Below are 25,447 nucleotides of genomic sequence, written 5' to 3'. Positions count from 1 at the left end.
TTCCCCGGTCTTTTTCCTCTCGGTTTCTGTCTCCTGAGTAGGGTTTATCGCGACCTCCTAGTCTAGGTTGGAAACCTTGGGTTTTGGTAGTGAGGATGAGACCTAGGTTTTTGGGCACCCACGGGGTCCCGAGCTCTCTTTTTGATAGACCGGCCTCGATAGAATCTAGTTTAGAATGGACCTTATTCAATCTCTTGCACTCACTGGTATCATGGTAGCACTCCTGGTGAAAAATGAAAAATTTCATTGTCACACCGTGATCTCGGGAGGATCTTGGGGACTTTTAGATGACCTTATCTTCATCATATTGTTGCATTGCCACATCTTTTGGAACCTTCAAGGGCGTGTACTGAGAATATGGCTTGAGAGGGTTCCTTTACTATACCCAATCTTCTTTTCTTCCTGGCCTTTCCCTCTTTCTTTCTTCATGACTTCTCTTTCTTGTCTCTAAGCCTCTTCCATATTGATGTACTTTTAATTCTGAGATAATAGATTACAAAATACCGAGGCAGCTTCTTTGGGACCTTCTTGAGGGGTTTTTTTTTTTCCGTCTAATCTCGAGGATGAGATTCATCGTCAGATTCTTTTTCTCGGTGCATGTGGCTGTTGCTGGGAGGCAATTTTTCTGTTATGGTTTTTTTGGATAGTAGTCGCTATCTTGTGGGTCAGCTGCTCCAGATTGATGGTAAAAGTTTTTTGGGGGCATATTTCCTCGGGGGACCTCTGAGTTCGTGGTCTCCCTTCAAGAATCATCCATCCGAATTGATTTTCAAGTGGAAATCATATCTACGTCTATAGATTTGTTTCCCACAGACAACAACAATGATGATGCCCTGCTAAATTGGGTGAGTTGGAAGGATTGTTTACCCGGTCAAGTCTTGTTCTTTTCCTGCGAATACTGGTAACCGGGCAAAATATTTCAGGCTGAGTGATCTGGATACTTGGAAATCAAAGAACGTTAGTATGGCGCTAGAAGGGTTTCCAGCTATCTACTCCGGCACTCAAGTCAGTCGAGTATTTATGTAAAGGAAATGAAAGTGATAAGTAAGGAGGATATAGTGAGTGTTTGTAATAAATGTTAAGTGAATGTCCTAAATGCTCGAGCAAACGTGAGTATTTATAGGAGGATATAGTGAGTGTTTGTAATAAATGTCCTAATATTTCAGAAGTTGATATTTTCCAGCATGTATTTTCCAGCAGACAGAATCCAGCAGCAGAAGAGCGAGCAAGCAGCAGCAGCAGAAGAGCGAAGAAGCAGCAGACAGTTACTGATTCAGCTTAGACTTGTAACTGAAGCATTAACATGGAATAAAGGCTGTTAATGGCAGATTATGGCCATTTATTTGGGAGGCTAACAGTCAGATTTTTGGCCTATAAATAGCACACTCAACTTCTGAATTGGTGTTACACAAATCTTGAGATTATAAATGGAAATTAGAGCTAAGAGAGTGCATTTTCGAAGCTGTAAAATCCAGTAGCGAGGCAAGCAGATTTCCAGACTTCAACCGAAAAACTCTAGCAAATTACAGTAAGTGGGATTATATATAAATATCTTGAAATCTGTTTGATAATTCTGTTTTAAAGATCAGTTTATGTATGTTGATTTCTGATATATGGTTTTGAAGCACTGAAACTCCCTAGTGAACTAATGGTAGGAATATATATTCTGAACATTTCTGAATTCTGAATTCTGATTCTGGCCTCACCCCTTAGAGGAGAGAACATATAGGGGACTGATATCAGTTTAGCCATGAAATTCACTAACGTGCTCAGTGCTTACTAATTCTGATTTCTGTTCTGAAACCTGCAAATTCTGAATTCTGATTTCTGTTATGAAATACGAGTTTCTGTATATTATTGTATTATTGTTTCTGTATTAAAATGATTTTCGAAAACTGGGAGTTAATCCCGCCCCTGCTTACTGAGTGACAATCATATCACTCACCCACCAAACCCATCCCAGATAAGAATGAGGAAGAGTTGATAGAAGAAGAGGAGCAACGTCAGTTTTGGGCTGGTGATGAAGATCGTTGTTCTTAGTTCTTGTAGAACCCGTAAATTGGACTGCGTATAAGCCATGCATAATTCCTAGTAATTTAATTGCATGAGTATTTAAATTCTTTTCTTTAAATTTATTTATTTTACGCAGTAGTAATTGTTATCTTTTCAGTATATAAGCGAGGCCGGACTGGAGATGGAGTATTGAGATAAATTATTAAAGTCATGTTTAATTATTTTATGCATTCTATGCATAATTCATGCATGATAGGATTTGCTTCACGAAATTTTAAAAGTTTGTGCATTAGAATTTTAAGTTGCATTTCACGTTCGAGCGAGGATCAGAGACCGGAGAATTTTCAGAAAATTATTTTATTACATGATTTGTTTTTATAAATTAAGTTAAAACATTTTTAGAGTATTTTTCAAAAATGAGAATTTTTGGGTATTTTTACCCGTAGGATTTTTATTTTTATCGGTACGCTAATTTTATCGAATCTGAGGACTTTTTTAAGGGTTCGACTAATATTTTCAAAATCTTTTCGACATGAAATATTTTTCGGGAGCGTGTTTAGATTTAATGGGCCTATTTTAAGCTTATTTGGCTTAGATTTTTTTAAAAACTTTTAATTGATAAATTAAGGCCCATTAACATTGTGTTTATTATATAATTGAGCACCTAAAGTATTTTAACCTAAACCTAATTACTTGCTCAGCCGACACCCCCCTCCCCCAGCTGATATCTCCCTCGATTTCAGAGCACACCAACAAAGAAGCCTCGGTTTTGGCTTGTCTTTGCAAAGGAAAAATCCATCCGAGTCCCTTGTCTCGTTCGTGCTATTCAAAACATCAGGCATGCCATGTTTCGTTTTCTTTCTGCATCATTCACGCCTTTAATAAGCTGTATGTGTGTGTGTTCGGTTCAAATAAATTCAGATCTTGCATATACCACGTTTATGTCTTCGGGTAGCATGGTTTCATTTCATAACCTTTCACCACTCATGTTTTTCTATATATTGATGCAAGGGACTGCCGCTTTTGGTTGGTAAGGAGCTGTCTAGATCGTGTCTGATAGGGCTTAAGTACTAGTGAGCAGATCCGATCGAGTTATAGCGGGTGAGGGTTGTACGGGTTAGATCGAGTCGTGAGGGAGAGCTGGCCGTACATGGCTTGATCCCAGCCTTGAAGCTGACCCTCCTGGGTCCGTGGAAGGTCTGGTAGATGGCTGGAAGCGGTTGGTCTCGTCCTGCAAGAAAAATCGAGAGGCTTGGTTTGATAGAGGGTAGCCGCAGATTTTGGAGAGATTGCTTCCTCTCGTTTGTGCGCACGTTCGAGCTGCTTGGAGTTGGTTTCACGGTTTGGATAGGACCAGTAGAAGGCTAGGGTGATTTGCGAGGGCTCGAGTCGCGGCTGGAACCATGGGTGTTGGGGCTAAGAGTAGAGCGTGACCGGTAGTGCAATAGTTTGCTCGGTTTTCTTTCTTTTCGCATTATTCGTACAGCAGCTTCTCGCATTGGTTTGGCATAGTTTAAGTGATCACTTACGGCTTTAAGAATGAGATTTAAAGGAGGGATAGGTGTTGAGATTAGAGGGGACCGAATGGTTGGGAGATGGAAGCCATGTGTTGCAATGTAAAGATAGAAGATAGGACCGAGAGTTAGTACATTTCTGGAAATAATTAGCCGTGTGTTAAGGGGGCTGATGTCATGGTTTTAGGAGCATTTTAATATGTTTAAGCTATGATAAAAAGTTGGGAATGTTTTGGTTAAGTTTCGGTTCGATTCGGGTTAAACCGGGACCCAGGTCCAAGTTTTAAAACAAATAGACTAAGTTGGTTTTTGGGCTCGGATTTATGTCTAGGAATACTTTTAGTAATGTTTTGGGATATTTTAAGGAGTTCGGTAAGCTTCGGGTCATTTTTAGAGGTCCAGGGGTAAAATGGTAATTTTAGGGTTTCCAGGGGCAAAATGGTCATTTTGCACCCGGGGTGAGATTTTAGTCCTAGCAGCGCCCCGAGCACAAATCATAATATTTTTAAATGTTCATGCATCACGTTTACGATTTTTTCGCTATTATAGTAATTATGGCGCATGTTTAATTTAAAGGAATTAAGTGAAGAAGTGAAGAGCACTCCGTCTCCGCCGCGCCGCGTCATTATTTTGTTTGTTTTCAGTCAAAACAAACCAAGGCATGTTTATATCTTCTTTTACTCTGCAATCAAGTCATATAGGTATTTTTTAAATATCGCAAGTACATGATTTTAATGCAAGAAAATCGAAGTTGTTCATATTTAATTATGTTATTTAATTATATTACGTGCATGAAAACAGAAAATGATTATTTTTGAGATTTATGCGATATGGTTTGTGGTTCATTCACTATGTGGGAGTGATATTATTTATACGGTCGCCAGTGACCGCTCAGTTCAGGTTGGTACCACTCGGTCGCCAGTGACCGATCAGTTCAGGATGGTACCATCGGGTCTTCAGTGACCGCCAGCAAAGTTCCAGACTCCCCGGTAGTCAGTTACCGATCAGTTCAGCTTAGTGCAGTGGACACAGGCGTAAAACATAATCTCAACAGAAAATTTTATCAGTTATTTCAGTACAGGGCTCCAAGGAGCAAATATTTTTACTGTGATTATCAGTTCAGTTATGCACGTATTATAATTGCTCAATACAGATTATTTCCAGTATGCCTCATGACATGATATTTTACCCCATGCATATTTTTACTCAGATTTTACTCGTTACCTGCGATATATGCATGCTGAGTCTTTAGGCTCACTAGACTTGATTGTTGTAGGTACTGATGAGGTCAGGGCCGAGGGCGGGGACCAGTGAGCCAGCTTGGGTCGGCAGTGGTGGCACCCGAGGACCTCAGTGCAGCAGTGTTATTTTATTCCGCAAACATTTTATCAGTCATTGAACATTTTTAAATTGTTATTGTTGGCAAATAATTATTTCCTTCCGCTGCTTTACTTTTAAACATCGAACTTGATTCATCAGTGATTTTATGAATGAGGCCAGTGAAGTTCTTTTAAAAAGAAAAATTTTTAATTTTCCGCAAATTTTCAAACAAGCAGTTTTAGGGCCTTTACAGTTGGTATCAAAGCGGTGGTTCTGTATAGGGTTTCACTACTACTGACTGCGAGAAGCTCACGAAGCCACGTCTTCGGTCTGTAAGTTTTACAGTTCAACATTTTGTTCAGTATTTTATTTAAAGCATGAATTATTTTGTCAGCATGCTTCCAGATTTTCAGTATTTCAATGTTCAGTTAAAATAAATTTTAGAATTATGCATGTTAGTTACGTACGGGTTATGTATGGAACAGTATGCCCCCTAGACGCCAAGTTGGACGCCCGAGAGGTGGTGGCGAGAATCGTCGCGAGGACAATAATGATCAGAGACAAGAGAGGCAGACACCTCCACCTCCTCCTCATCCTCCTCCACCGCCCCCACCGGACATGAATGCCCAGATGTTAGCTGGGATGGCACAGTTCTTTGCCCAGTTTGCGGGGGGGCAATGTCGCAGCCGTAGCCGCAGCCGCAGCCAGGCCAACAGGGCCCGAGGCTGTTTATGAGAGGTTCATGAAAATGCGCCCGAAGGAGTTCTCAGGGACATCTGACCCCATGGTTGCCGAGGGATGGATCAAATCCCTCGAGGTTATTTTCGAGTTTATGGAGCTAGGGGACACTGACCGAGTTCGATGTGCCACCTATTTATTCAGTGGTGATGCCCGCTTGTGGTGGGAAGGAGCTTCGGTAGCCTTGAACTTGGCTACGCTGACATGGGCTCGTTTCACAGAGGTTTTCTACTCCAAGTACTTTACTGAAGAAGTGCGCACCCGGTTGACCACGGAGTTTATGAGCTTGAGACAGGGTGATATGACTGTTACGGAGTTCATCCGTAAGTTCGAGAGGGGCTGTCACTTTGTGCCCCTGATAGCAAATGATGCCAGAGCAAAGATGATGCATTTTCTGGTGGGACTACGGCCGATCTTGCGCAGTGATGTTAGGGTATCCGACCCTACTACTTATGAGATTGCGGACATCGAGAGAGACCGCCAGGGCAAGCGCCCAATCCAGGCACCGCACCGCCCTCCTCCTCATCAGCATCAGCAGCAGAATAAGAGGCCGTATCATGGACCGCCCAGGAACCGAGGCCAGCAGCAGTAGCGGGGACGCCCAGCCCCGAGGACTCAGGAGATTCCAGTCTGTCCCAGGTGCTCACGTCGCCATCCTGGAGCATGTATGGCTGGATCAGGAAAGTGTTTTAAGTGTGGCAGTACAGACCACATGTTGCTGCAGTGCCCTCAGAGGAATCTGCATACTCAGGGCAGAGTTTTCGCTCTCCATGCCGCGGAAACCAACCCTGAGACCATGTTATTGACAGGTACCTTTAAGCTTTGAATTATTATTGAATTTCCGTGTTTTTGGAATCGGGATTTAGATTTGAACTTAGAAATTCAATAGGGTTGCATGCTCTACTTAGTATTATTTTCGGGACTTAGATAGAAGAACTTTGGCCTTTGCATGTCTATAAGCTTAGCTCTCGTGTTCTTTGGGTTCTGCTTAGTATTCCGAACTTTCAGGGAGAAATTTCATAGCCGGCAAAGCTACCAAGGCCTTGATAGATTCAGGGGCCACTCACTCGTTCATTTCGGAGATCTTCGCAAACTTTCTGAAGATCAAGACCATTGGGCTAGACATAGCCTTTTCAGTAGTGTTGCCGTCAGGCGAGGAGATGGCAGCCACCAATGTTATCCGAGATATAGACCTTGAGCTGCACGGTAAGCTTGTATATGCAGATCTGATTGTGCTACCGATGCCGGAATTTGACATCATCCTAGGGATGGACTGGCTACTGAAGAATAGAGTATTGATCGACTTCCAGCGGAGATCTGTTCTTGTCCGACCGCCTGGAATGGATCAGTTCTTATTTGAGCCGGACAGGTACTTTTCGTTACCGCGCATTATTCCATATGTTCAGGCTAGGAAACTCATGCATAGAGGGTGTCGAGCATTTCTAGCGACCTTTTTATCTGTCCCCGAGGAACCCAGCCAGTCCGCCTCAGATGTTCCGATCGTCAGAGATTTCTTAGACGTTTTTCCCGAGGACGTCTCTGGTATGCCACCTGAGAGAGAGGTGAAGTTTCCATTGAGCTGATGCCAAGTACGGCTCCGATCTCCAAAGCGCCGTACCGATTAGCGCCGACAGAGATGGCAGAGCTTAAGAAGCAGATTCAGGAACTTCTAGACAAGGAGTTCATGTAGTAGCCCGAATGCCGAATTGGGTAATTAACGGATTAATGGTGATTAATCATGATCGGAAGGTCCGAAGATGGTTCGGAAGCACCGAAGAGTTCGGCAGGTCCGAAGTGAGTTCGGTGGATCCGATCATTAGGTGTCAAGAGTTGATCGACACGTGGGAGTTCGGACGTTCCGAAGTGTAGGTTCGGTGGATCCGATCATGAGGTGTCAAGAGCAGCTGGACACGTGCATGTTCGGACGGTCCGAAGTGTATGATCGGAGGATCCGATCATGAGCTGTCAAGAGCCAGTGGACACGTAGCGTTCGGACGTTCCGAAGTGGTGTTCGGAGGATCCGAACGTGGCCTATAAATAGTGGTCGGATTTCCTCATTTTGACTCGCCAATTCAGAGAGTTCCATAGCATTTCAGTCGTTTCTGACAGGTTCTAGTCTTGTTCCGAGATTTGGGCACTAGCGGGGAGCTGCTGGTCTTGTAGCAGAGCTGTGCTCTAGTTGGGAGCTAGCGGCATCAGCGGGCTAGCGACGGACGAAGGTTTGGAATTTTATCAGTATTTATCTCAGGATTATCTAGTTAAGTCTGGTAGATAAGTTTAGTGATGGTTTTCACTTGATGAATAGGCTTGGATTAGACCTGTTGTCTGGTTGTTCCAGTGGATTAGGATTGCTGTGATAGAGGTACGAAAGTACTATCCGAGATATCCTGGTTGAGTATACATTCATATATGTGTTGCATGATTATGTGGTGCATTGATATATGTCATATGATGCATGCTATTATGTCACGTTTATTACTGCACGTTGCATTTCATGTTGAGCCGTATCTCCTTCGAGATAGCCTTTGCTGTTGAGCTGTATCTCTTTCGAGATAAGCTATATCTTGGGGCCGCTCAGCCCTGTCTTGTGGACGCATGGACACCGAGAGTACACAGTGGCCGACGGGTCGGGAGGGCTTCGGTGGTCCGGGACATTTTAGGTCCACGTCTGTCTTGTAGTGGATGCAGTGACCCAGAGGTTGGACCGCGCGGCACTATCCACTTGGCGCCTCTAGACTGAGCATTGTTGAGATCCTTTTGTGATTCCTGTTTCTTGACTACCCCGGTATCATGATCATAGCATGTGCATTTCATATAGGTCTGTATACTCATACTTTTGTACTGGGCGTTCTTATCGCTCACGTCCTCGGTTTTGTTTATCTTGGACACCCCATTCCCTCGGGGCAGGTCTCAGGTTGGATGGTTCCGGAGGAGCAGGAGGAGGACGTTGAGTAGCCGGTTGGTTTAGTTTCGGTATCATTTGATTCGATATGGTTGTACCAGATATTCTTTACCTTATTTTGAGTTGTTCTAGAGTTCGTTTGGGTTGTATAACTATCATTTGTTAGTTGTTTCCGCTATTATCTCTGATTAGTAATTATTAAGTTAATTGCATGCTTAGTTTTCAATTAGTAGGTGATTCTGGAACGGGTCACTACATTTATGGTATCAGAGCATGCGTAGGATTTTGGGATATAGATTTTGTTTTGGGATTTCCGTTGACCATTTTTCCCTATTCTATCTTGTAGCGATGGCTGACCATTTTGATGACGGGAGTAGTCAGGGGAGTGTAGGTCGATGGGGTGACCAAGATGATCTTAGGCGTCACCATGAGCATCGTCATCGTCGGGATGGTCCTAGGCGTTTCGATATGCATCGTTTCATGCAGATGGGGCCTAAGCCTTTAGTTGGCGGTGAGACTCCCGATGATGCGGAGGATTGGTTAGAGCGCATGGAGAGTTGTTTCCACGCATTCCAGTGCACCGATGAGCAGAAGATGGAGACCCTTAGTTTTCTTCTTGAGGGCCGTGCTCGCAGGTGGTGGCGATCGACTTCTGCGCCGATAGTTCAGTCTCAGGGTAGAGCGACTTGGGTCGATTTCCGTGCAGCGTTCATGCAGCTGTACTTTCCTCCAGCCCTTCGCCAGGCCAAGACGATTGAGCTCTTGAACCTGAAGCAGGGGAGTATGTCTGTTGATGAGTATCAGCAGAAATTCTTTGAGTTATTACCCTTCGCTCCTCATATCAGTGGCAGTTCTGAGGCCAAGTATGATCATTTCCTCCAGGGCCTTAATCAGGAGATCTTTGATCGAGTCACTGTCTGTGATAATCCTACTTCGTACGATGGGTTGGTGAACCGGTGTCGTCAAGCAGAGATCAGTCTCCAGCGTGGTAGGGCTATTCTTTCTTCTAGACCTCCGAGTACTTTGAGGCCTCGATCTCAGTCGTTCAAGAAATCTGGTTCGTCTTCTTCTGGATCTAGATCTCGATCTAGCGGTGTTTTCCGCTTTGGTAAGAAGAAGGAGTCTTGTGCGCATTGTGGGAAGAACCATCCATCGGAGCAATGCCGAGTAGCCGCAGGAGCTTGTTATCAGTGCGGAGAGATGGGGCATATTAAGAAGAATTGTCCTCAGTTGCGAGGTGGAGCAGGATCTGATTCTGGATCTCAGGCGACTGTTCAGCAGAGGAGGCAGGGTCAGGCAGTGGGTAGTTCGAATCTTCGACCTCGTGCCCAAGGTCAAGTTTTTGCGTTGAACCAGGATCAGGCTGCAGACGAGACCGAGAGAGTCATAGCAGGTACTTTTTGTTTATGCGGTATTCCTGCTTTTGTTCTTATAGATACCGGAGCATCTCATTCATTCATTTCTGCACGATTCGTTAAACGTCATAAGTTACCGTATGTTTTTCTAGACGTCATTCTTTCTGTTTCTACCCCGATGGGTCATTCGGTTTTAGCCAAGCGTCTAGTGATGGGTTGTCCTTTAGATTTTGAGGGTAACGAGTTGACTGCGAATCTTATGATTCTGGAGATGGAAGATTTTGATTGTATTTTGGGTATAGACATTTTGACTACCTACCGAGCTACTGTGGATTGTTACCAGAAGCTTGTTCAGTTTCGTACGACTGAGAGCTCTAGTTGGTTTTTCTATGGTGAGGGAGCGCGACCTCCGATGCCAGTAGTATCTGCTCTGAAAGCCTGTCGTGCTTTAGAGGCGGGCGGGGAAGGCTACCTCATCTATGCAATTGATACGTCCACAGGTAGTGTTGGTATAGAGGATATTCCAGTGGTTTGTGAATTTCCTGATGTATTTCCAGAAGAGATTCCTGGTTTTCCTCCGGTTAGAGAGGTGGAGTTTGGCATTGAGTTAATGCCAGGGACTGCACCGATTTCTCGTGCCCCCTATCGTCTGGCTCCGTCAGAGATGAGAGAGCTGAAGCAGCAATTGCAGGATCTTCTTGATAAGGGTTATATTCGCCCGAGTGTTTCGCCTTGGGGAGCTCCAGTCTTGTTTGTCAAGAAGAAGGATGGATCGATGCGGTTGTGCATTGATTATCGCCAGCTGAATCGGGTGACGATCAAAAACAAGTACCCATTACCCCGTATTGATGACTTGTTCGATCAGCTTCAGGGTACTTCTGTTTACTCCAAGATCGACTTGCGATCAGGTTATCATCAGATGAGAGTCAGAGATGATGATATTTCCAAGACTGCATTTCGTACTCGTTATGGGCATTACGAGTTTCTAGTTATGCCATTCGGATTGACGAATGCGCCAGCGGTGTTCATGAATCTGATGAACCGAGTCTTCCGAGATTTTCTGGATCAGTTTGTGGTGGTTTTCATTGACGATATCTTGATCTATTCTCATAGTGTGGAAGAGCATGTCCGGCACTTGAGGATTGTGTTGCAGATTCTTCGCGAGAAGCAATTGTATGCTAAGCTGAGTAAGTGCGAGTTCTGGATTGATCGTGTAGTATTCCTTGGTCATGTGATTTCCAAGGAAGGAATTTCTGTGGATCCCAGCAAGATTGAGGCAGTGCTAAATTGGTCACGACCTACGACGGTGGCTGAGATCCGTAGTTTTCTAGGTCTAGCAGGGTATTATCGTCGCTTCATCGTGAATTTCTCCCAGGTAGCTAGACCTTTGACGCAACTTACTCGGAAGGATGTTCCATTTGAGTGGTCATCTGAGTGCGAAGATAGTTTCAGAGAGCTTCGTCGACTTCTGACTTCTGCACCTGTTTTGGCGTTACCGTCAGGATCTGATGGTTTCAGTGTTTACACCGATGCCTCTTCTCAAGGCTTAGGGTGTGTGTTGACGCAAAACGGTCATGTGATTGCTTATGCTTCCAGACAGCTGAAATCTCACGAGGAGAAGTATCCTACTCATGATCTAGAGTTGGCAGCTATTGTGTTCGCGCTGAAGATTTGGCGTCATTACTTGTACGGGGTTAAGTTTGAAATCTTTACTGATCATAAGAGTCTGAAATATCTGTTCACTCAGGCTGAGTTGAACATGAGGCAACGTCGTTGGATGGATTTGCTGAAAGATTATGACTGCGAGATCAAGTACCATCCAGGATCTGCAAATCTCACAGCTGATGCTCTTAGTCGCAAAGTGAGAGTTTCTGCACTTCAGACCAGTGCTATGATTAGTACTATTCAGGATTGTTGTTCGTTGGGATTTAATTTCAAACATCGGAAAGGTATGGAGAGCATTCGTGTTGCTACCATTTTATCTGAGCCAGCCTTGTTCGCTCGGATTCGAGATGCTCAGATGTCTGATCTCAAGACTCAGAGATTAGCTCGGTTAGCGGGTGGAGATAGCGGTTTCCATTATCAGTCTAATGGTCTTCTGTGTTTGTCTAATCGAGTTGTAGTACCAGAAGATGATAATTTGAGGGAGGAGATCTTATCTCATGCTCATCGAAGTAAGTTGAGTATTCATCCAGGAAGTAATAAGATGTATAAAGACTTGAGGACACGATTTTGGTGGAAAGGGATGAAGCGCAGTGTTTATCAGTTTGTTTCCAAGTGTCTTGTTTGTCAACAGGTTAAGGCAGAGCACCGTCGACCTGGAGGATTATTGTTGAATCTACCTATTCCTGAATGGAAGTGGGAGCATATCGCGATGGATTTCATTACTCACTTGCCATTATCGTCGAGGAATAGTGACGCTATTTGGGTAGTGGTGGATCGACTCACCAAGTCTGCTCATTTTCTGTCTTATAACCGGGATTTCACTTTCGATCGTATGGCTCGATTGTACATTCAGGAGATTGTACGTTTGCATGGAGTGCCTGTCAGTATTGTCAGTGACAGAGATCCTCGTTTTACCTCACGGTTTTGGGGTAGTTTCCAGTCAGCTTTGGGTACTACACTGAGTCTGAGTACTGCTTATCATCCGGAGACTGACGGTCAGTCAGAGAGGACTATCCGTACGCTTGAGGATATGTTGCGAGCCTGTGTTATGGATTTCGGACCCACTTGGCAGGATCATTTGCCTTTGATTGAGTTCGCGTACAACAACAGCTACCATCGTAGTATTGGTATGGCACCATTTGAGGCGTTGTATGGGCGACGTTGTCGTACTCCTTTATTCTGGGACGAAGTTGGTGAACGACATGTTGAGGGACCGGAGTTAGTCCAGCAGGCTATTGATAAAGTTGCAGTAATCAAGAAGAGGATTAAGATTGCCCAGGATCGACAGGCTAGTTATGCGAACACCAAGCGGCGACCTCTTTATTTCCAGCCAGGTGAGAAAGTGTTTCTCCGAGTTTCGCCTTTTCGCAGGATTTTGAGATTTGGTCTCAAGGGTAAGCTATCTCCGAGATTCATTGGTCCTTTTGAGATTCTAGAATGTGTGGGAGATTTAGCTTACAGGTTAGCATTACCTCCGTATTTGTCCGGTATTCATGATGTGTTCCACGTATCTTTGTTGAGACGATACGTAGCAGATGAGTCTCACATCTTGCATCCCTCTGAAGTTCAACTTGAATCAGATTTGTCTTACGTGGAGCGACCAGTTCAGATTCTCGATCGCAAAGACAAGGTGTTGCGGAATAAGATCATTCCTCTTGTCTTAGTACAGTGGCAGCGCAGAGGCACTGAAGAAGCCACTTGGGAGTTAGAGAGTCGTATGCGTTCAGAACATCCAGAGCTCTTTTGAGTTTTGCTTTGTATATGTTTGTGTTTTTCAATTGTAATCGAGATATCAGTTGTATTCAACAACAATTGAGATATAATAGCGATGTTGTTATTTCGTTTTGTTCATTCTCTAAGCCTGATTTCGAGGACGAAATCTTTTAAGGGGGGGAGAATGTAGTAGCCCGAATGCCGAATTGGGTAATTAATGGATTAATGGTGATTAATCATGATCGGAAGGTCCGAAGATGGTTCGGAAGCACCGAAGAGTTCGGCAGGTCCGAAGTGAGTTCGGTGGATCCGATCATTAGGTGTCAAGAGTTGATCGACACGTGGGAGTTCGGACGTTCCGAAGTGTAGGTTCGGTGGATCCGATCATGAGGTGTCAAGAGCAGCTGGACACGTGCATGTTCGGACGGTCCGAAGTGTATGATCGGAGGATCCGATCATGAGCTGTCAAGAGCCAGTGGACACGTAGCGTTCGGACGTTCCGAAGTGGTGTTCGGAGGATCCGAACATGGCCTATAAATAGTGGTCGGATTTCCTCATTTTGACTCGCCAATTCAGAGAGTTCCATAGCATTTCAGTCGTTTCTGACAGGTTCTAGTCTTGTTCCGAGATTTGGGCACTAGCGGGGAGCTGCTGGTCTTGTAGCAGAGCTGTGCTCTAGTTGGGAGCTAGCGGCATCAGCGGGCTAGCGACGGACGAAGGTTTGGAATTTTATCAGTATTTATCTCAGGATTATCTAGTTAAGTCTGGTAGATAAGTTTAGTGATGGTTTTCACTTGATGAATAGGCTTGGATTAGACCTGTTGTCTGGTTGTTCCAGTGGATTAGGATTGCTGTGATAGAGGTACGAAAGTACTATCCGAGATATCCTGGTTGAGTATACATTCATATATGTGTTGCATGATTATGTGGTGCATTGATATATGTCATATGATGCATGCTATTATGTCACGTTTATTACTGCACGTTGCATTTCATGTTGAGCCGTATCTCCTTCGAGATAGCCTTTGCTGTTGAGCTGTATCTCTTTCGAGATAAGCTATATCTTGGGGCCGCTCAGCCCTGTCTTGTGGACGCATGGACACCGAGAGTACACAGTGGCCGACGGGTCGGGAGGGCTTCGGTGGTCCGGGACATTTTAGGTCCACGTCTGTCTTGTAGTGGATGCAGTGACCCAGAGGTTGGACCGCGCGGCACTATCCACTTGGCGCCTCTAGACTGAGCATTGTTGAGATCCTTTTGTGATTCCTGTTTCTTGACTACCCCGGTATCATGATCATAGCATGTGCATTTCATATAGGTCTGTATACTCATACTTTTGTACTGGGCGTTCTTATCGCTCACGTCCTCGGTTTTGTTTATCTTGGACACCCCATTCCCTCGGGGCAGGTCTCAGGTTGGATGGTTCCGGAGGAGCAGGAGGAGGACGTTGAGTAGCCGGTTGGTTTAGTTTCGGTATCATTTGATTCGATATGGTTGTACCAGATATTCTTTACCTTATTTTGAGTTGTTCTAGAGTTCGTTTGGGTTGTATAACTATCATTTGTTAGTTGTTTCCGCTATTATCTCTGATTAGTAATTATTAAGTTAATTGCATGCTTAGTTTTCAATTAGTAGGTGATTCTGGAACGGGTCACTACAGTTCATTCGCCCGAGCTTTTCACCATGGGGCGCACCGGTTTTGTTTGTTAAGAAGAAGGATGGCTCGATGAGGCTTTGCATTGACTATCGGGAGTTGAACAGGGTTACAGTTAAGAACAAATACCCACTTCCGATGATTGAGGATCTGTTTGATCAGTTGCAGGGAGCTTCGATTTTCTCTAAGATAGATCTGCATTCTGGTTATCATCAGTTGAGAGTGAGAGATGCTGATGTCTCGAAGACAGCTTTCAGGACTCGTTATGGTCACTACGAGTTCCTTGTGATGCCGTTCGGTCTGACGAATGCGCCAGCGATCTTCATGGATCTCATGAATCGCGTATTTCAGCCGTACCTCGACCAGTTTGTTATAGTGTTCATTGATGACATACTCGTCTACTCCAAGAGTCGAGAGGAGCACAGCAGGCATCTGACCACTGTGTTGCAGACATTGCAGAAGCACAAACTATTCGCAAAGTTCAGTAAGTGCGAATTCTGGTTAGAGAAGGTGGCGTTCTTAGGCCACATCGTTTCTAGCAGTGGCATTGAGGTAGACCCCGCAAAAGTTGCAGCAGTAAGAGATTGGGTGGTGCCTCAGAATGCATCCGAGATCCGCAGTTTTCTTGGGCTAGCAGGATATTACAGGAAGTTCATTCAGGGATTCTCATCCATTGCCGTTCCACTCACAGCACTGACAAAGAAGAATGTGAAATTTGTTTGGAGCGAGGAGTGTCAGAAGAGCTTCGATACTTTGAAGCAAGCTCTTATCTCAGCACCCGTTTTGGCTGTACCGTCAGGATCTGGTGAGTTTGTCCTTTATACCGATGCTTCGAAGCTTGGTTTAGGTGCAGTTCTGATGCAGCATGGGAGAGTGATAGCGTATGCTTCTCGACAGCTAAAGATCCATGAGAAGAACTACCCTACCCATGATCTGGAGTTAGCAGCAGTAGTTTTTGCTTTGAAGATTTGGAGGCATTATCTGTATGGAGAGAAATGCCAGATCTTTACCGACCACAAGAGCCTCAAGTATTTCTTTACGCAGAAGGAGCTGAACATGCGTCAGAGGCGTTGGTTGGATCTTGTGAAAGACTACGATTGTGACATTAGCTACCACCCGGGTAAAGCTAATGTAGTTGCGGATGCTTTGAGCAGGAAAGTCGCAGTGATGGCTCATTTGATGATGCAGAAACCTCTTCAGATTGAGATGCAGATGTTCGATCTTGAGACTTATCCTCGAGGTAGAGTTCCTCGTCTATCTGCCTTGACCATTCAGTCTTCTCTTTTGGACCGTATTCGCAGTGGTCAGGCCGCAGATGATCAGTTGGCACAGTGGAAGAAGAGAGATGAAGCCAAGGGCAGTGTTTTGTATTCAGTCAGCGACGGTATTGTGAGATACCGAGTGTAATGCCCGAGAATTATAGAATTGTTAAACCAAGATTATTAATCTTCATTAACGGGAGACTCGGAAGATATGAGGATGCATGACATGCAATGCGGGAAGGAAAGACTTGAGAAACCAGGTGTGGCATGATCAGAAAACTAGAATTTAGAAGTTTGCACAACCGCACCCGCGGTGCTAGCACGACCGCCCCCGCGGTGCGTGTGCAGAAAATGTAGTGTAAAGCCGTAGCCACACCGCACATGCGGTATTAGATGGAGCGCACCCGCGCTGATGACACCGCACCCGCGGTCTTGTAGGCAGCGCACCCGCGGTCTTTGCTTCGAACATTTTGGATATAGATCACCGCTTGAGCGCACCCGCGCTGCTACTCTCACCGCACCCGCGGTCATGCGTGTTGAATGAAGAAATAAGCCACGTTTCCCAGCTTTTGCATGCAGTATATATAGACGAAGGACGCGTTGTTTACCTCAGAAAAATCAGAAAAAGGGTCGAGGCTTTGGAGAGAAATATCCTTACGCCTTTTGTGAGAAATCCGTGTATTAGAATTCGAAGCTGAACGCAGCAGCGTGTTCCTCTCGACTAGAGCTACACAAGGACGTAAGTTTTATTACGTTTTGCAGTGTTTTGAAAATATGATGTTGCTAGAATTGCATGGGATTCAGATATGGTGTTTCTACTACCGTAGACAATGTAGAATTGAAGACAGATTAAAGAACAGACTGTTTCTATAATGTTATGATTTTCAGAAGATATTGATTTAGATTAAACACTAGATTTGTACTGTTCTTGCTTGAGGAATAGAGAGATGATTATTTTATGTGTTCTGGATAGATTATTCAGTATATATGTGAAGTCAGATCGAAGAAATCATACCGTATGCCTATGTTATGAATCTCAGCATATCTTGAGTTGCATTTGATAGATATTCATATGCTGGAATTAGAAGAATGATAATATGGTATTGATTACGAGTTCTGATAGGATATTTTTGATGTTGACATCGACGGATTTATCAAGACTATATTGTTGTACCGTTGAAACATCAGTTGATTCAGATTGATTAGATTCAGAAATGATTTCGATTATATCGTGATATTGTTGATATGAATCAGATTGTATTTTGTTCAGATATTGATCAGATTTTGTACTGAGTTGAGTATTGATCAGAACAGATTGTGTTTTGAGTTACACATTGATACAGTGTATTTATATTGTCATGTCAGATCGGATATGGACAGACTGAACTTCGAGACTTCGTCTTCCTCAGACGGGGACGACAAAGGTATAATTCATGTGATATTCGGGAAGAAACAACTCAATTGAGATCACAATTGAGTTGCCCAATAAAATCACATACTTGTTCATTGTTTTATTTTGAGATGATTATGATATATCTTGACATGATTAGATTTGTTTATAGATCTGGTATGCAAATTATGTTAAGATGATTATGCTTTGTTTACAGATCATGTTACATCGCATTAAGATGATTATGCTTGTTTACAGATTTTGTATTCATGCATTAAGATAGGACAGTCTGGAGATCAGGCAGACTTCTAGACGTTCGGCGATATCACAGCTTAGGGGAAGATCACCGCCCCTATTGTAGATGCGGATACAGATCAGGCCGAAGTCTAGGAATAAGACGTACCGTCACCCCGATTGGAGAGTAGGTGATAGATCGTCTTATTCACCCCGGGATCCCTAGAGTTATAGATCGAGTCAAGTCTAGACATGATTTGATTAGGACTTCATGCTTATATGGATGTGGCTCCTAGATCATGGGACCCATCGTTATTGCTTTCAGTTGTGCTAGCATGTTTTATGATTTAGATTGTTTATATGCATGTTTATCTGATTTGAGCTGCATGCTTAATTTCATAGATTATGAAATATATTTTGTTTATACATGATAGCATGTTTTATGAATTAGTTTGTTTATATACATGCTTACATGATTTATACTGGGATTTATTCTCACCGGAGTTATCCGGCTGTTGTCGTGTTTTGTATGTGTGCATGACAACAGGTGGGGCTGGATCAGGGTCGAGAAGATGACGAGAGAAGACGAGTTTAGCGTGGTGATTCCGGACTTATAGTAGATTGGATTTTACTACTAGAACTTTAGTAGTGAACCCTAGGTTAGAAGGTGGTACATTATTGTATTTTAATACTGAATTTGTAATTTTATTTACAGACATGTATAGTATTTAGAGTCCATTACCTTTCGCAGTTATAATTTAAAAAGAAAAAATTTTTAGACCCTGTTTTATCTTAATTGATAATTAAATCCCAAAAAGATGATTAAGAAGATGATTAACGTCCGGGTCCCCACAACAGGTGGTATCAGAGCCATAGATCTTTTAGATTGAGATAGTCAGAGTTGATAGATTCTTTAGACTGAGATAGAAGAGAATGAGCGGGGTAGATTGAATTTTCTTTCCTTGCATGTGATTGCTAGCATGAGAGTTATTGCAATGTTGATTTACATTGTGTGTGCTAGCATGATTTGTTGCTTTTCCTATTACATGTTGTTTGTTATCTGAGTTGATTGCAGCATGTAATTAATAAGCCTGAATCAGAACCGAGTCTGGATCAGAGGTATATGATCAGAGGAGGGCTGAGACAGATTATACAGATTGTGTATTGATTTGTTTGACATTCAGATATACCGCCTCGGAGATTTCCAGAAAGGGGTAGTACTTCGTCTGAACAGCTAGATGCATCAGAAGCTCAGCTAGAAGAAAAGATGAAAGAATTTGAGTTATTACAACCGCCGATTCTGAGTGGTACCGAGACATCTGAAGACTGTCAGAACTGGTTTGATGATATAGAAATCTTGTTTGATTTACTTGATTTTACAGATGAACAGAGAGTTAAAATGGTGCCTTACCAGTTACGAGAAGCCGCCAGGAGTTGGTGGATTACCAGTACAAGAATGTGGGCACAGAGAGGTACAGTGATGTCGTGGGAAATATTCAGAACTAAATTCTATCGAAGATTTTTCTCAGCTTCATACCGAGAGGACAAGAAATTAGAGTTTGAGAATTTGAGCCAAGGGCAGCTAAATATTGACGCATATATTGCTAAATTCTCGACTCTAATGCGTTTTGCTCCTCATTTAGCTGGAAATGATGAAGCTATAGTAAATCAATTTATCAGAGGGTTGAATTCAGAGGTAGTTGCATTCATGAATTTGCAACGACCTTACCATTTTGCTGACATCCTGAGTAGAGAGAAGAGAGCGGAGGCGAGCCTGATTAGACAATTGACAAGGTTGTGTGTGAAGTCACCCTAGACACAGCAATCCCCTCTTCGATATGAGCGTGGCAGAACGAGTGGGAAACAAGAGTTTTTGAAAACTCGTAAGAAGCCATTCAAGAAGTTGGGAAGTGGCTCCTCTAGCTCAAGTGGTTCGAGTCCAAGCCATACTGATGTCTATTGTAGGACTTGCGGAGGGAGAATTCCTCAGAGCAATGCCAAGGAGTGCTTGGTAGATGCAATATCTGTAAACAGCTGGGGCATTTTACTAAAGTTTGTCCCCAGAGATGGTCTCGAAGATCTTAGGGAACATCGTTTATTTGAGAAACAGACCCAGAATCCACAACAGGTACTATTCTTTATAATTCGATTGCATAGGTATTGATATATACTACTGCATTCCCTACGATTATCTTAGACTAAATTGCATTGATATATGATGTATCTGTTGGGTCTAGTGGTACTGTAGTATTGATTTCCTAGCTTGTTGAGGAAATGTTGATATCAGAGATTTCTGTGACATATTATATACTACAGTAAGATAAGAATGAAATCGAGTTAGATTATGATGTACTTGTGTTTTCTGATTTGAACGCATTATTGATATGTATATGTTGCACAAGTACAGACATATTGTAGAATTTTTCCAAAAATGGTAAGAGTAAGACCAGAAAGGAATGATCAGTGGAGATACCACGATAAGGATTCTAGATTTAGAATTCCTTTGATATATGTATTGTATATGACTCGATTAGTACAGAAAGGAGCAGATTGCATCCTTATGTATTCAGTAGATCCACTGAAATCGAGTTTAGTATTGACAGATTGGTCAATATTATACAAGTTGGCTGATGTTTGCCTAGATCAGATTTCAGAATTGTGTTATATCAGAAAGATAGAGTTCAGAATTGAATTGAGATCAGGCATTGTTTGTATAGTAGATTTAGTACAGAATGGTATTGACTATACAGAATGATACAAAATGAATTGAAGGAATATTTGAAAGATCATACTAAATATTCTGAGAATTATGATTCTTGTATACAGAAATTATTCAGATATGTATTTCGTTTGAAACAGATTGTATTCAGAATATGTGATATCTGTAGTTTGTATACCGATTTATTTGTACAGTTGAGACAGAAATCAGTGACTGTAACCGACACAGGTAACAGATATATCAGAATTAGCAGAAATGTCAGAAAGTCAGAATCGCTGGGTTTTACAGATTTTCTTATTCTCTTATTCCCTTATTAGGTTATATCTGCTTGCGTATTGTGATTACTATAAATCAGTATTTGAGATATCTTATATTGTTTGGGAGCATATTCTATTTGCAGATGAGATATGGCAGATGATGTGGGCACTGTGAAGATTGATCAGTAGTCGGAATTATCAGTATTGCCAGCAATCGTTATTTTATGAGTTTTATTAACCTCACTAGATCTGTATAGGTTGTTTTTATCTCGAATCTGATTGATATTATTGTGGTTTGCATGTATGTTTGATACAGAATATTGTAAACAGTTGAGAGCTGCAACAGTTCAGAAATGTGATCAGAATGCTCAGAATTGTATTTCGATAATCAGAACAGAGTTTCGATTAGAGCAACCGATATGTGATTTGTGGTTGTATAAGATTGATTATCTTGTGATATCAGAATGTTTCAGAATTATATAACAAAATTGATATTTATAATCAGAGCCGAATACCAGGTAGGTATTTCTTCTTTACTTTATATTATTAACTGATTGTTTATATAGAATAGTTCGAATCTGAAAGCACAGATAGTGTCAGAAATGCACAGTAGTGAGTTCAGTTTCATTCAAGTGATTGTGAATGTATAATATTCGAACAGATAGTTATGATATAGACAGATTAAATCAGTTGTAGCAGAAATTGTACAGCAAGGTTGACAGAAAGGGTACTGAATTGTATGAATTGTCAATAGAAGAAGACAGAAAGATAGGAATCAGAAGATTTATTACAGAACTGTATAGTTTTAAATAGAGATGAGAGTACATTTCTATGGCTTTCGTAATGAAATTACCGCCATTTTCTTTAGATTATGATATGATATGATTATGATTGACAGATTACTAAATCTATATCTATCAGTTTGTACCAGATTACGTACAAACAGAACCAGATGGCATAGATCAATGTCAAAGAAATAGTCAGATTGACGAGAATGTAATGATATCAGATTGTGATTTCGATGGAGTTGTACTTGTGATAGAGTATATCATAAGCTCTCTTGTGCAGATTGTTTTACAGATTGACAGATAGTCAGAATGTAGTAGCCAAATATTAGAAGATTTTGTTACAGCTTTAGTGCTGGATATTAGCACTAGTTACGATGACAGATTGTTACTATCTGAGTTATAAGATGTTAGTATTTGTCAGGATACCCGAGGGGTACTGAGATAAGTACAGTGAGTACGATAGATTCTTTGAAACAGAATAATATCTCAGAGATATGACAATGAAAAGAGAGTTAGTTCAGAACAGAATAAAGACAGCTCAGATCAGACAGACTTATCAGACCAACGTCGGATGGTGACGATTGGTAGTTGAAGACAAAGACGGAGTATACCCTTGACCGGGATAAACAGATTTAATAACAGTAGATGATACTAATAGGTTGTTATGAACTGTGATTGGTTTATACGGATGTTGTATGACCAACATGGCAAGATTGATTTTGTCAGAGTTAATTTAAGAAATATTATGATAGGATACTTCATAAATTCTTGTTCCAGACTGGAATCGGAGAGTTGAGTTTGAGTTCGAGTTTAACTCTAGTATACATTTCTTCTCGTACAGCTGAATTGATTACTTAAGAGTTCGAGGACGAACTCAGATCTAAGAGGGGGAGAAATGTAATGCCCGAGAATTATAGAATTGTTAAACCAAGATTATTAATCTTCATTAACGGGAGACTCGGAAGATATGAGGATGCATGACATGCAATGAGGGAAGGAAAGACTTGAGAAACCAGGTGTGGCATGATCAGAAAACTAGAATTTAGAAGTTTGCACAACCGCACCCGCGGTGCTAGCACGACCGCCCCCGCGGTGCGTGTGCAGAAAATGTAGTGTAAAGCCGTAGCCACACCGCACCTGCGGTATTAGATGGAGCGCACCCGCGCTGATGACACCGCACCCGCGGTCTTGTAGGCAGCGCACCCGCGGTCTTTGCTTCGAACATTTTGGATATAGATCACCGCTTGAGCGCACCTGCGCTGATACTCTCACCGCACTCGCGGTCATGCGTGTTGCATGAAGAAATAAGCCACGTTTCCCAGCTTTTGCATGCAGTATATATAGACGAAGGACGCGTTGTTTACCTCAGAAAATTCAAAAAAAGGGGCGAGGCTTTGGAGAGAAATATCCTTACACCTTTTGTGATAAATCCGTGTATTAGAATTCGAAGCTGAACGCAGTAGCGTGTTCCTCTCGACTAGAGCTACACAAGGACGTAAGTTTTATTACGTTTTGCAGTGTTTTGAAAATATGATGTTGCTAGAATTGCATGGGATTCAGATATGGTGTTTCTACTACCGTAGACAATGTAGAATTGAAGACAGATTAAAGAACAGACTGTTTCTATAATTGTTATGATTTTCAGAAGATATTGATTTAGATTAAACACTAGATTTGTACTGTTCTTGCTTGAGGAATAGAGAGATGATTATTTTATGTGTTCTGGATAGATTATTCAGTATATATGTGAAGTCAGATCGAAGAAATCATACCGTATGCCTATGTTATGAATCTCAGCATATGTTGAGTTGCATTTGATAGATATTGATATGCTGGAATTAGAAGAATGATAATATGGTATTGATTACGAGTTCTGATAGGATATTTTTGATGTTGACATCGACGGATTTATCAAGACTATATTGTTGTACCATTGAAACATCAGTTGATTCAGATTGATTAGATTCAGAAATGATTTCGATTATATCGTGATATTGTTGATATGAATCAGATTGTATTTTGTTCAGATATTGATCAGATTTTGTACTGAGTTGAGTATTGATCAGAACAGATTGTGTTTTGAGTTACACATTGATACAGTGTATTTATATTGTCATGTCAGATCGGATATGGACAGACTGAACTTCGAGACTTCGTCTTCCTCAGACGGGGACGACAAAGGTATAATTCATGTGATATTCGGGAAGAAACAACTCAATTGAGATCACAATTGAGTTGCCCAATAAAATCACATACTTGTTCATTGTTTTATTTTGAGATGATTATGATATATCTTGACATGATTAGATTTGTTTATAGATCTGGTATGCAAATTATGTTAAGATGATTATGCTTTGTTTACAGATCATGTTACATCGCATTAAGATGATTATGCTTGTTTACATATTTTGTATTCATGCATTAAGATAGGACAGTCTGGAGATCAGGCAGACTTCTAGACGTTCGGCGATATCACAGCTTAGGGGAAGATCACCGCCCCTATTGTAGATGCGGATACAGATCAGGCCGAAGTCTAGGAATAAGACGTACTGTCACCCCGATTGGAGAGTAGGTGATAGATCGTCTTATTCACCCCGGGATCCCTAGAGTTATAGATCGAGTCAAGTCTAGACATGATTTGATTAGGACTTCATGCTTATATGGATGTGGCTCCTAGATCATGGGACCCATCGTTATTGCTTTCAGTTGTGCTAGCATGTTTTATGATTTAGATTGTTTATATGCATGTTTATCTGCTTTGAGCTGCATGCTTAATTTCATAGATTATGAAATATATTGTGTTTATACATGATAGCATGTTTTATGAATTAGTTTGTTTATATACATGCTTACCATGTTTTATACTGGGATTTATTATCACCGGAGTTATCCGGCTGTTGTCGTGTTTTGTATGTGTGCATGACAACAGGTGGGGCTGGATCAGGGTCGAGAAGATGACGAGAGAAGACGAGTTTAGCGTGGTGATTCCGGACTTACAGTAGATTGGATTTTACTACGAGAACTTTAGTAGTGAACCCTAGATTAGAAGGTGGTACATTATTGTATTTTAATACTGAATTTGTAATTTTATTTACAGACATGTATAGTATTTAGAGTCCATTACCTTTCGCAGTTATAATTTAAAAAGAAAAAATTTTTAGACCCTATTTTATCTTAATTGATAATTAAATCCCAAAAAGATGATTAAGAAGATGATTAGCGTCCGGGTCACCACACCGAGGCAGGATATGGGTTCCTAGTAGTGATTCTATCCGAGCAGACATCTTATCAGAGGCCCATACGTCCCCGTACTCCATTCACCCTTGGAGTACGAAGATGTACAAGGATCTACAGCTATTGTATTGGTGGCCTGGTATGAAGAAGGACATCAGACGATTTGTGTCCGAGTGTCTGACCTGTCAGTTAGTGAAGGCCGAGCATCAGAGACCAGCAGGGTTGCTCAAGCCTCTTCCTATTCCTGAGTGGAAGTGGGAGAACGTCACCATGGATTTTGTGACCGGTTTGCCGAGGTCAGCTAGAGGATCGAATGCCATATGGGTGATTGTAGACCGTCTTACCAAATCAGCGCACTTCTTGCCTATTAAGACGAAATTCACCATGAATCAGTATGCAGAGCTGTATATCCGAGAGATAGTCCAACTCCATGGCATTCCCGTTTCTATCGTATCCGACAGAGATCCCAGATTTACTTCCTCATTTTGGAAGAGTTTGCATTCGACTGTGGGTACGAAGTTGCTGTTTAGCACAGCCTTTCATCCGCAGACAGATGGGCAGTCGGAGCGAGTTATTCAGATTTTGGAGGATCTTCTCCGTGCTTGCGTCATTGATTTCTCAGGGAGTTGGGAGTCTCACTTGCCACTAGTTGAATTCACCTACAACAACAGCTTCCAGTCTTCCATTGG

Source organism: Primulina eburnea, chromosome 10, assembly GCF_022965805.1.
Source record: "Primulina eburnea isolate SZY01 chromosome 10, ASM2296580v1, whole genome shotgun sequence".
Taxonomy (NCBI): domain Eukaryota; kingdom Viridiplantae; phylum Streptophyta; class Magnoliopsida; order Lamiales; family Gesneriaceae; genus Primulina; species Primulina eburnea.
Note: the sequence above shows the minus strand (reverse complement) of the source record.